General features: G+C 41.5%; 1 protein-coding gene across 2 annotated transcripts in view; it reads left to right on the top strand.

Moving 5' to 3' along the window:
- Positions 1 to 9410, top strand: part of PHEX (phosphate regulating endopeptidase X-linked) — a 105968-nt gene that overhangs the window by 950 nt on the left and 95608 nt on the right. The gene's annotated exons all lie outside the window — the stretch shown is intronic.

The following is a 9410-nucleotide window of genomic DNA, read 5'->3' as shown; positions in this document are numbered from 1 at the left end:
TTGCTGACTGCTTGGCCTGGAGGCATGAAAATACTAACAACTTTTGGAACTTCTGGAACCATGAAAGAGGTTGTTCTCTTGAGCTAAATTGAAAGAGCCAAACTACTGCCAAAGCCTTTCTATTGCACCGTGTGTTTTCAGCCTAGGTATTGAGCTAGAACTATTTTAAGAGCTTGCTCCCAATGCAGACCTAACCCTTAGGTTTGCTGAGGTTAGATGGTAACCCTCCTGTCCCCTGTCTGGCCAAACTTCTATTTCTAGAAGTGCTGCAAGTGCTTATGTGATATATGGAAATTTAATTAGCTGTAACTTTTCAAAGATAAATATTTCAGACTTTCTTGACTGGAGTGTTTTTTAAGGTCTGTTTAACCCAGTCCCCCCAGTGCTGCAGTTTATGGGAGAGGGTTGCTGTGAAGTTGTTTATTCCAGTAGCTGTGTCTAGTGAATGGTCCCAGCTACCTCTGCACTCTCACTGCTTTGGCCTCAGCCTGTGTTGTTCCCTCTGCTCCCTGAGAGTTTCAGGGAGCTCTCCCATGGCCATGACAAACCAAGTGGGTTATAAACAAGCAAGCAGAGACGTTAAAGGGAAATGGGAAACTGATGTTGCTCAGCTACACTGCTGAAATGAATGGACAAAAAAAGCTGTCTGTGCCTAAAATAGACCTGTCTGGCTCCTCATGTGCTGGCAGACGTCAGTGGTGAGCAAGAATGGGAACTGGTGGTGGGATTGAGGAGCAAGTCATGTCAGGTGTAGCATATGGAAAAAATATTTAAAGGCTGCAGAGCATCATGGTTTATTCTTGCTTCAGAAGTATGGAGAGGAGTTGTTAAAGGGGCTACCCCTTGTTTTTTTCTTGTCTTTCTCTGACCCCATCCACTGAATTACTTATAGGTTCCTACCACTAAAGATATTCTATGGTATTATGATTTCAGTCATCTAAAAGTTTCAAATGCTTTGAACACTTTGGTTCACATAAAAAGTGAGCTAGTATCTTTGATCTAGTGCGAATTAAAAGCTTTACCTGTGTCAATACTCTGCTGGTGATGTAGCAGTGTAGGGGGGTGTGTTGCTTTTCAGTTACTTGTTGCCATTCATACCTTCAAAACTTTTAAATAAAATTTTATGTCAGCAATTTGGATGTCCCAGTTGATTTTGGGTACATGGACTGAATTTTTTTTTTTGTTCTTTTCAGGTTAGATTAAAAAATACGATACCACTCAAGTTTTAGATACATTTTCTCAGAAGGAATTTGTTAAAGAATATGGGGACAGCATCCATTTTGTGCAACATGGGCTTCCTGGTCCTGGCTCTTGACTTTCTTTCCTCTTTTCTTTAAAAAAGAAAGAAACATGATTCCTGTTATTTAATTTCATTTTTACTACAAGCAAAATCAGCAATGTGGTTTTAGATACCTTTGCAGAAGGAGTACTGTTATACTCTGTCAGAAAGGCAAACCCCTCCTCAGTGAGTTACCTGTGTGGGCCATGGTAAGTTCCTTCATCCAGTAGAAGTGTTTTTCTGTACTGAACATTTACTGTTTGGGAGAACAGAACAACATGGTCTAGGTCTGGATCATGCTTTTGATCTGGCTTTCCAGCACCTGCTTTGCTGTCTGGAGACAGCGAGTGAACAGAAATTTGGCCATTTTTAATCATTTAATTGTGAACAAATGATACTCAAATACATCTGAACTTCAAACACACTAAAATACATTTTATGTCATGGTGATCAAAATATATTTGAATAGCTTTAAGTATTTTATAGTGCATCCAGATTCATGCAACAATGGATGAGCTTCATTCATTCAGTATTTTATTTGGCTTAAATTTATGTTTTATAGTTGCTTTTATACCCATATATAGGGAAGAAAAGTGAGGTTAAAATAAAAACAGCAAGCCATAAATGTTTTTATGAAATGAGGTTGAAAACATTCCAGAACTCTTAAGAGCATTTTTTCCAAAGGCAAAGGCTGGAATACCCCAAGAAAATGTAGTCATAGCATCGTCACACTGTGAAAGTCTGGATAGGAGTGTGAGTTTATCTGATTGACTCAGAGTGAAATGAGCTGCATTTGCATCATTCCTGGTAATGTGTTCTGGTGCTCTGAAAAATGTGAGAAGTGACAGCAAAGGGAATGAATTCATTTCAGCAATGGTCAGCACCATGGGGAAAAGCAGGAATGTTACACTGCATTTTTTCAGACTGCTTTTCTAGGGAAAGACTTGGAACCAGAGAAAGTCAGGAAAGGCCTGTGTAAGAGGAGCAGGAGCCTCTAGGAAGTGTAAGATCTGTGAGGAAATGGAGGGCTCTCACTTAAAACAGTTGAAATCCTGGGCTGTGGGACCATGTTCTGGCTGGCTACACAGCCTGGGATCCTGTTCTCTCTGATGCCCCTGGCAGACGGAAATTCTCATCAAGGTCTTAACAGTGTTCTTCTGTCCCAAGCTGCCCTGAACATGGTGGGGGCTTTACCCAGATGTGAAGTCAGGTTTGGGAAGCCAGTAGGAAATTCTTTTGTGTGTTTTAGTCCTGATGTAGTCTGGCTGTGAGTGCTTTCTCTGTTTTGGGGAGATGGAATTTGCCTCTCCAGGCTCTTAATTAATTGCTGCTTCAGCAAACCCTGATACTCCTAGTTTGTTTTTGCGAACTTACTGCCAGCCTGCAGACTTTTTCTTAGGTAAAGCAGATGCTGTGAGTATGTTCTGGCCAATCTGAATTCTGTTGGTAGTCCAAATTGCAAGACACTTATCTATCACTTTCTTATTAAAAGCACAATCTTCATGAAAGTTTTACTTGAGCATTGTTTTAAAGCTGGATAATGAATGTCCCATTTCAGTCAACCACTTCAGCCAAGGAAGAAGCTGATCATGTTTGCAGCAATTTCAAAGAACTAGCAACAGAAACAGCATTACATTATTAAAGACCTGTGAATTTATCAGCAGCTTTTTGTGGACTAAGATTCTATAATTTTCATTTTAAAGAAGCTAAGGAAACTTTTTCAGAAGAGCATCATCCTTTCTGCAAGTTGTAGAAAAGGATTTAGCTTTCCTCAGCATATTTTTCCTTCCCTTTCAGCAAGCTTGGTCATGACTATTTTTGTCTTTGTTATTAACTTTGCTAACAGTATTGCTAATTTCTTTGCATGGTTATTTAAATGTCTAAGAGTAGCTAGTTAGAGCCATACTGAGGCCCTTTCATCAGTTTCCCTAATCCAGCTACTTGTTCTTAGGTTAGTGAAAGTTTATGGGGAGCAATACCATGCAACGATCCAGCTTTTGATCTATAACAAGTAGTTTGGGTATGTTTAACAGTACAGAAACCCTTATTCTGTTCTAAAACCTTTTGTTAATAGTAAAGAAGACAACAAAGCTTTATTTGAAATAGAGATGTTGGAAACTTAAGGAAAGGGCTGTCAGAGACATAGCAATTTGTCTTGTAAAGGTAATTATAGTTGGTGCCTAACTGATTTTTGAGGATTTCTGCAGTTTCAGGAAAACAGATGTTTGGTCCTGATGATCCTGTTCCATGGGGCCTCATGCTGTGGTTTCAACCTGATCTGACTCTGGTCTCCTCTTTACAGAGAACTTGCTGACTAAATACATTTAAACTCTGCTGAGGGGCTGCTGCTTGGCATTATATATGCACCAAGATGAGGACAAGAACAGGCAGTATCCAGAAATACCTCCACTGAATTAATACACACAAAATCTCACGTTGTCAAGGGGCGTTTTATTTAGGACATCATATTTAATGTGTGATTTCTCTAGCTTTTAGCTGTTGGCAAAGTGAATTTTAATCTCATTTTGAGATGAAGAAGAAAAAGAACTCAGTGGAATAAAATGCTTTGAAATAAAACTAACTTCAGGAAGACCCTGAGCTAGCTGTAGCAATACCCTGGAAGTGCAAGATTTGGTTTTTCAGGTTTGTGGCTGGGGGTTTTTTGTGGGTTTGTTTGTTTGTTTGTCAGGCTGATTTCTGAAAACAGAGGTTGTGCTTTCCTGTCTCTGTGTCCCTTCTCTCCCACCCAGCCTTGTTAAGTAATACTGGACCTTGTCAGCCAACTTCAGTCAAATTTAACAGAGAGGATTTGGGTTCAAAGATAGTAATTCTGATAAGTCTTTGCCTGGATGAAATGATCACTGGTTTCTGCTACAAGCCCTTGGTTAGGTGCATTTGTTGTGCAGAGGGATGTGACCCAACAGCCCCTGTGCAAGAAGAGCTTTCACCAGAGCTTGTGCCTGACAGGACTGCTGAGCTCTACTGCCTTGGGGTTAAAGCACTTGGAGGAGCTTTTGCTTCACTTTTTTTGGTTTCCTACAAAAGTTAGCACAAGCAAGCTCTGAGTAGATAGCAGTGACAGAGTGCCTGTTACCTGTTCAGTGGCACCTCTGTGGAGCAATTGCTCTGCTCCTGGCTGCAGCTGTCTCTGAGCTCCATTGCTGCCAAAGACAGATTTGTGCTGCTGGAGATCCAGGTGGGAGAGCAGGCAGGAACCATTGCTTTTACAGAGGCAGTCATGCTTCTCTGAGAGACAGGAGGTTACTGTGGAGGGATGTCTTTGGTAGATGCTGAAAGCAGTGACATGCAAGGCTGGTGGCTCTCCTCCTCTTTTAATTTCAAATGCCAGTGAATGCACATCTCATTGCACACCTGAAAATTTATCCATGGGACACAAACCCGTTGGCAACCAAGCTTCTTGCTTCCACTCATATAAATAGACTGACAGCTGTGAGTGAACATCTGGACAAAGCAAAATAAGTGGGTAAAGCTCTGGTGGAATGATGCAATATTTTAAGGAAACAGGTATTTATTTGTGTTCTATCTCCCTGCACCTACAGCTGTGGTCACTGGAAAAGTGACATTTCCCAGCAGTGTCTTTTTCAGTGTCTTTACAGCCTATGTCACACTGTAGATTATATGAAAAAAGCGCAAAAATTTGCTCTGAGTTATGCCAGGGTGTCTTGTATATTTCTTAATCCCCAACTTAAATGCCTTTCTGCAGCCCATGTCAGCATGTACCCTTGTTTAATCTATACAGCAAGATGACATATGGGAAGGGTGCCCCTGTGATGACTCTGTGTAAACACTCTCTGGTTGTAGTGTGAATGTGGTCTTTAGGAGAAGTAGTGTTTGGTTTAGCTAGAATTTGATGTGCTTCTTGATGAAAAATTGCCGGAAGACCTAAAGCAGTTCCTTCTGCTTGAAAACATATGCATTGCTTCATTAAAGTGCTTTTTCAAAAGCAGCAAATAAAAAGCTTGCAAACTTGAGTGGCATAACTTTAATCATCCCAGATGTTTGGTTTCATAGTCAGTCGCTGTTTGGGTTAGATATAAGCACCTTTTGGTCAGAGTATGCAATGTTTCCTGCAGCAGGGAAAAATTTTTCTTGGAGTAATGAGAATAGCTTAGTCTACTTGGAATTGGAAAAGAAAAAAATGATGTGGGCTATTGAATGTTGGAGAACAAAGATTTCTGCTTTGCAGGGTGTTCTTACAGTTGCAGTTACTGTTAGTGGGAAAGCTTGCCACCATCAGTGTTTGGAGCCCTGCAAATCCTGTTGGCTCAGTATTGACTCCTAATTAATGACCCACATTCTCCCAGATGCTCTGAGGCCTTCTGTGATGTGGCTGTTTCAGTGGAAAACAATAGAGGCATTTATTTCCAGCTGTATCTGTCCTGTGCATAAAGGACATGAAGTAGTGCCAGAGTATGGTTTCTGTTGGCTGCAGCACAGAAATTTGGCAGCTTTTGTAGCCAAGGGAGTGTAATTTATAAAATTCAGAGATCTGATGTCAACTGGTCAAGCTGTCTTCAAATGCAACATGTTGGGCTTTTCTTGAGCATGCTTTGTGTGTGTAAAGCCCGGTTCTGGCTACAACAGCTGCATAGTTCAAAACAGCAGTTCAAGGCCCAGGGTGAAACCCTTGAAATGGGATGGAATACAGCCTTTACTCTGACCCACACTAATTAAACTCTTTCAATGAAGCCAGCATATACCTCTTTTTCTATGAGGAAACCACTCAAGGTGTATCTGGTGTCTCTGCTTCCATCAGTGTAATGGTGGCTGTGTTTTCCTTTTACTATGGGCTAAAAATGCTCAATAGTACATCACCAAAGCTGTGATGCTGTGATTGTGGATTGCTCCTGTTAAGCTGTATTTGCACTAATGTGCATTAGGCACCTCACAGATAGGGCAGGTCTTTAATGTGTGCCATGAGGACAGTGTCCTCTGAGACAATGTCTGTAACTCATGTATAGGTGTAACTTAATATGTTTTATCTGTGTTACATTGGGGTTTACATCTAGAACTGAACTGGGATTTTTTTCTCTTTGTGTAAAAAGTATCAATGATTGTTTTAATACGCTTTGAAGTTATCTAAATTCCAGAAAGATTAAATATTTTACAGTACTCAGGCTCATTGCACACCAGCTCTTTAAGCAAGCTTGGGCTGACCATGTGCTGACCTCAAGCTGTTTTGCTCTTCCAGACATTCATCAACACCTACGCAACTGGTTTTGACTGTTCCAGTGAAAACTGGCAATATGTGTGATTTTGTTGATCAATTGAATAATCAAACCTCACTTCCTTGAGCCAAGCTATATGAGGAGAAGCTGCCATGGTCCTATTGATTTTAGCTGTGATAAGTGCTCTTCCCTGACTCTGACATCATGGCTGGAAGTGAGAGTTGTGTCTGCTTGTGGAAGACACTCGTGTGTGTTTGTAAGTGTACATTCACATGCATACACACACATATATTCACAGACAGAAATTTTCTAGAGGCTGGGACACTTGTGGTTCAGCCCAGAGCATGTTCCAGAGGGTTTGCCAACTCTGCCATATGACTATGGATAGAATTGTGTGTGCACTGTCCTGGCTTTGTTGTAAGTGCCAGAGTGATCCCATTGTTTGAGTGGGATTTTGGTCAGGTGGAATTCTGAGTGAATGAAGTGTGGTTTGGAGTATGTAGCATTTAGATATTACTTTTTTTTCCCCTTATGTCTGTTCAATGTTTTATGAATGTTTAGCAGAGTCTTTTCACAGCCTCATTAAGTGCCTTATTGGGCTGCAAGGGCCAGGAGTGCTGTTAGCAGTTCCAGCAGGAAGTGTGGCCGTGTATCCTCTACCTGCCAAAGAGCTGTTGGACTTGGGATAAGCAAGGCAACCAAATCCTAGAATGCTCATCAAAAACACAAATTAAATTCTGCAGGCTTCTGTCACAGATCATCAGTATCAGGTACTCACATGTACTCTGTGCACCTTTTCAAACTCTGCCAGAAATTGACCTCTGCAGCTGTTGCCTGCATCTGTTTATGGTTTAGCTGTAATTTCATAGTTCTGTACATGCTGGAGAAACCAACTTCGGGTTATTGACTACAGGCAGACTCTGCAGCCAGAGGGAAGGACATTTTATACTGTGCCACAGTGTAAATAAGCCCACAAACCCAAACATGGAAAAGTAATTCTGCTGCTGGCAGCTGATTTGTGATTTTTCTTGCCACAAGGATTAGGTGCTGCTTGGAGCAGATTCACCAGAGGACGCCTATAGTTGGAGCTTGCTGGATTTTTTTGGGGTTGCTCCATGTTCCCATAGCCCTCACCTTCTGTGTTTGGGAGAGGGGAATGAATTGTCCGCTTCTCCCTGCTCCTTCTCTATCTTTCCTTTCTCTCTCTTCCCTGACTCAGATTTCCAAAGAGAAATAACTGGTTGCTAATTTGTCTGTGGAAAGCTGTTCTTGGTTTTTGGATTGATGTTGTCCTAGAAAGAGATCAATTGTGGTGATGTAGGGTCCCCAAGCAGTGCAAAGGAGAGCCCCTTTATTGCAAAAACCAGGCCTTTTAAAGCTGTTAGCCAGTTATCTGTTTACATAGTTTTAAGGCACAACAAGCCCAAGTCAACCAACCACCATACACCATGACGTGGGCATGTGCCAGTCACGCAGCACGTCTCTCATGTCTCTCTACCCCTATTCCAGCTGAGTCACTCTCCCACAGCTCCCTTCTACTTAGCCTAAGTAGCAGGCCTGAGCCATGATTTTACAAGGGTAACATGGTCCTTATTTTATAAGGCTTTACCTATGTGCAGCAATTGATGAAAGCAAAATCCTGCTAATGAAAGACTGATAGAGCATGATGTTCAGTACATACTCAAGTATAGTACTTTTCAAGGGGGAAGAACTGAAATTTAGAAATTATGGGGGAATTGAGTAAGCATATGATAATTCAATGTTGGTTGGGGTGACATAAAGCTGACAGTATGAATAGGTCTAATAGCTCAGCATTTGTAGTGTTTGGGTTCAGAGGAAAAACAGTCAAACAGCAAATACATGTCAAGAGGTCCTTCTGAGGTTTACTCAGTGTTCAGATCAGGGACACTGGATTAAATGTTGAGATTGCACTGTGGCCATGCATTTTCTCGGTCAATACCCTGCCCTTTTGACAGCCCCTTTGAGATCATAGTGATTTCTGATATGAGGAGTCAATTGCACCAATGTCACACAAATACCTTCCAAAACTTATGCTGGTAACAGTCTTGTGTTGAGTATTTCTTATAACCAGATATCTCCTCACACCCATGGAGTCATTCATGCCTGAGTGGGAATTTTTGTACTGGGAGGCATGTGGTCCTCCTGGTTCTTCAGGATCACTTCCATCTCCTGCCTCAGCTGATGGATGTCAAAATCATGGGTTACATGTGGGACAATAGGCGGGTGAAAAGGAGCAAATGTTTTTTCCTTGTTCTATGCCTAGCAAAAATGAGAATGCCCTCTTGGAGCTTCCTGGTGAAGAGGCACAGGAATAAGAACTGAGGGCATTTTGTTTGCAGGACCCCAGCAATGCAGTAAAGGAGGCTGAGAAATGATGATTTCAGGACATTCAAACTTTAAGTCTTCTTCTAGATAGAGTGGGGTTCCCCTTTATGTCCATGTGACATCCGGGACAACTTGTGCACAGGTGCTCATATGGAAAAAGGTTTCAGTCTCCAAACTGGTAACTGCCATCACACACATTTTGTGACACATGGATGTCTTTCTTCTCTCTACTTGTGTAACATTTTATCAGGATGGTTGGGGGCTGACTTTTAGGTCCCCATAAAAGTAACTCAGGCACATAAACTGTTGTTGAGAGCATGAGCATAGGGATACCTCTCCCTGCACCCTTATGTTTTGTATGAGAGTCCAGCTCTCGAGAAAGCAAGAGCTCCTCAGAGGGCTGAATGTCACACTCAGCTCAGAGAATTCACCCTGAAATGGCTAATTTTTTTACTTGATGAATGGAGAAAGTTTGCTACATGGAGAAAGGACTATTAAGTCTACTCCACTGAGAAATCCATATAAGTAAGATTATTTTTATAATCCCCCACCATCTTAAAGTGCCAAATAGATACTTTTCCACTAAGCTCATAGTA

Source organism: Cyanistes caeruleus, chromosome 3 (genome assembly GCF_971803275.1).
Source record: "Cyanistes caeruleus chromosome 3, bCyaCae1.hap1.1, whole genome shotgun sequence".
Lineage (NCBI taxonomy): Eukaryota > Metazoa > Chordata > Aves > Passeriformes > Paridae > Cyanistes > Cyanistes caeruleus.
The sequence above is the reverse complement of the archived record's forward strand: the minus strand, read 5'-3'. Positions and strand labels throughout refer to the sequence as shown.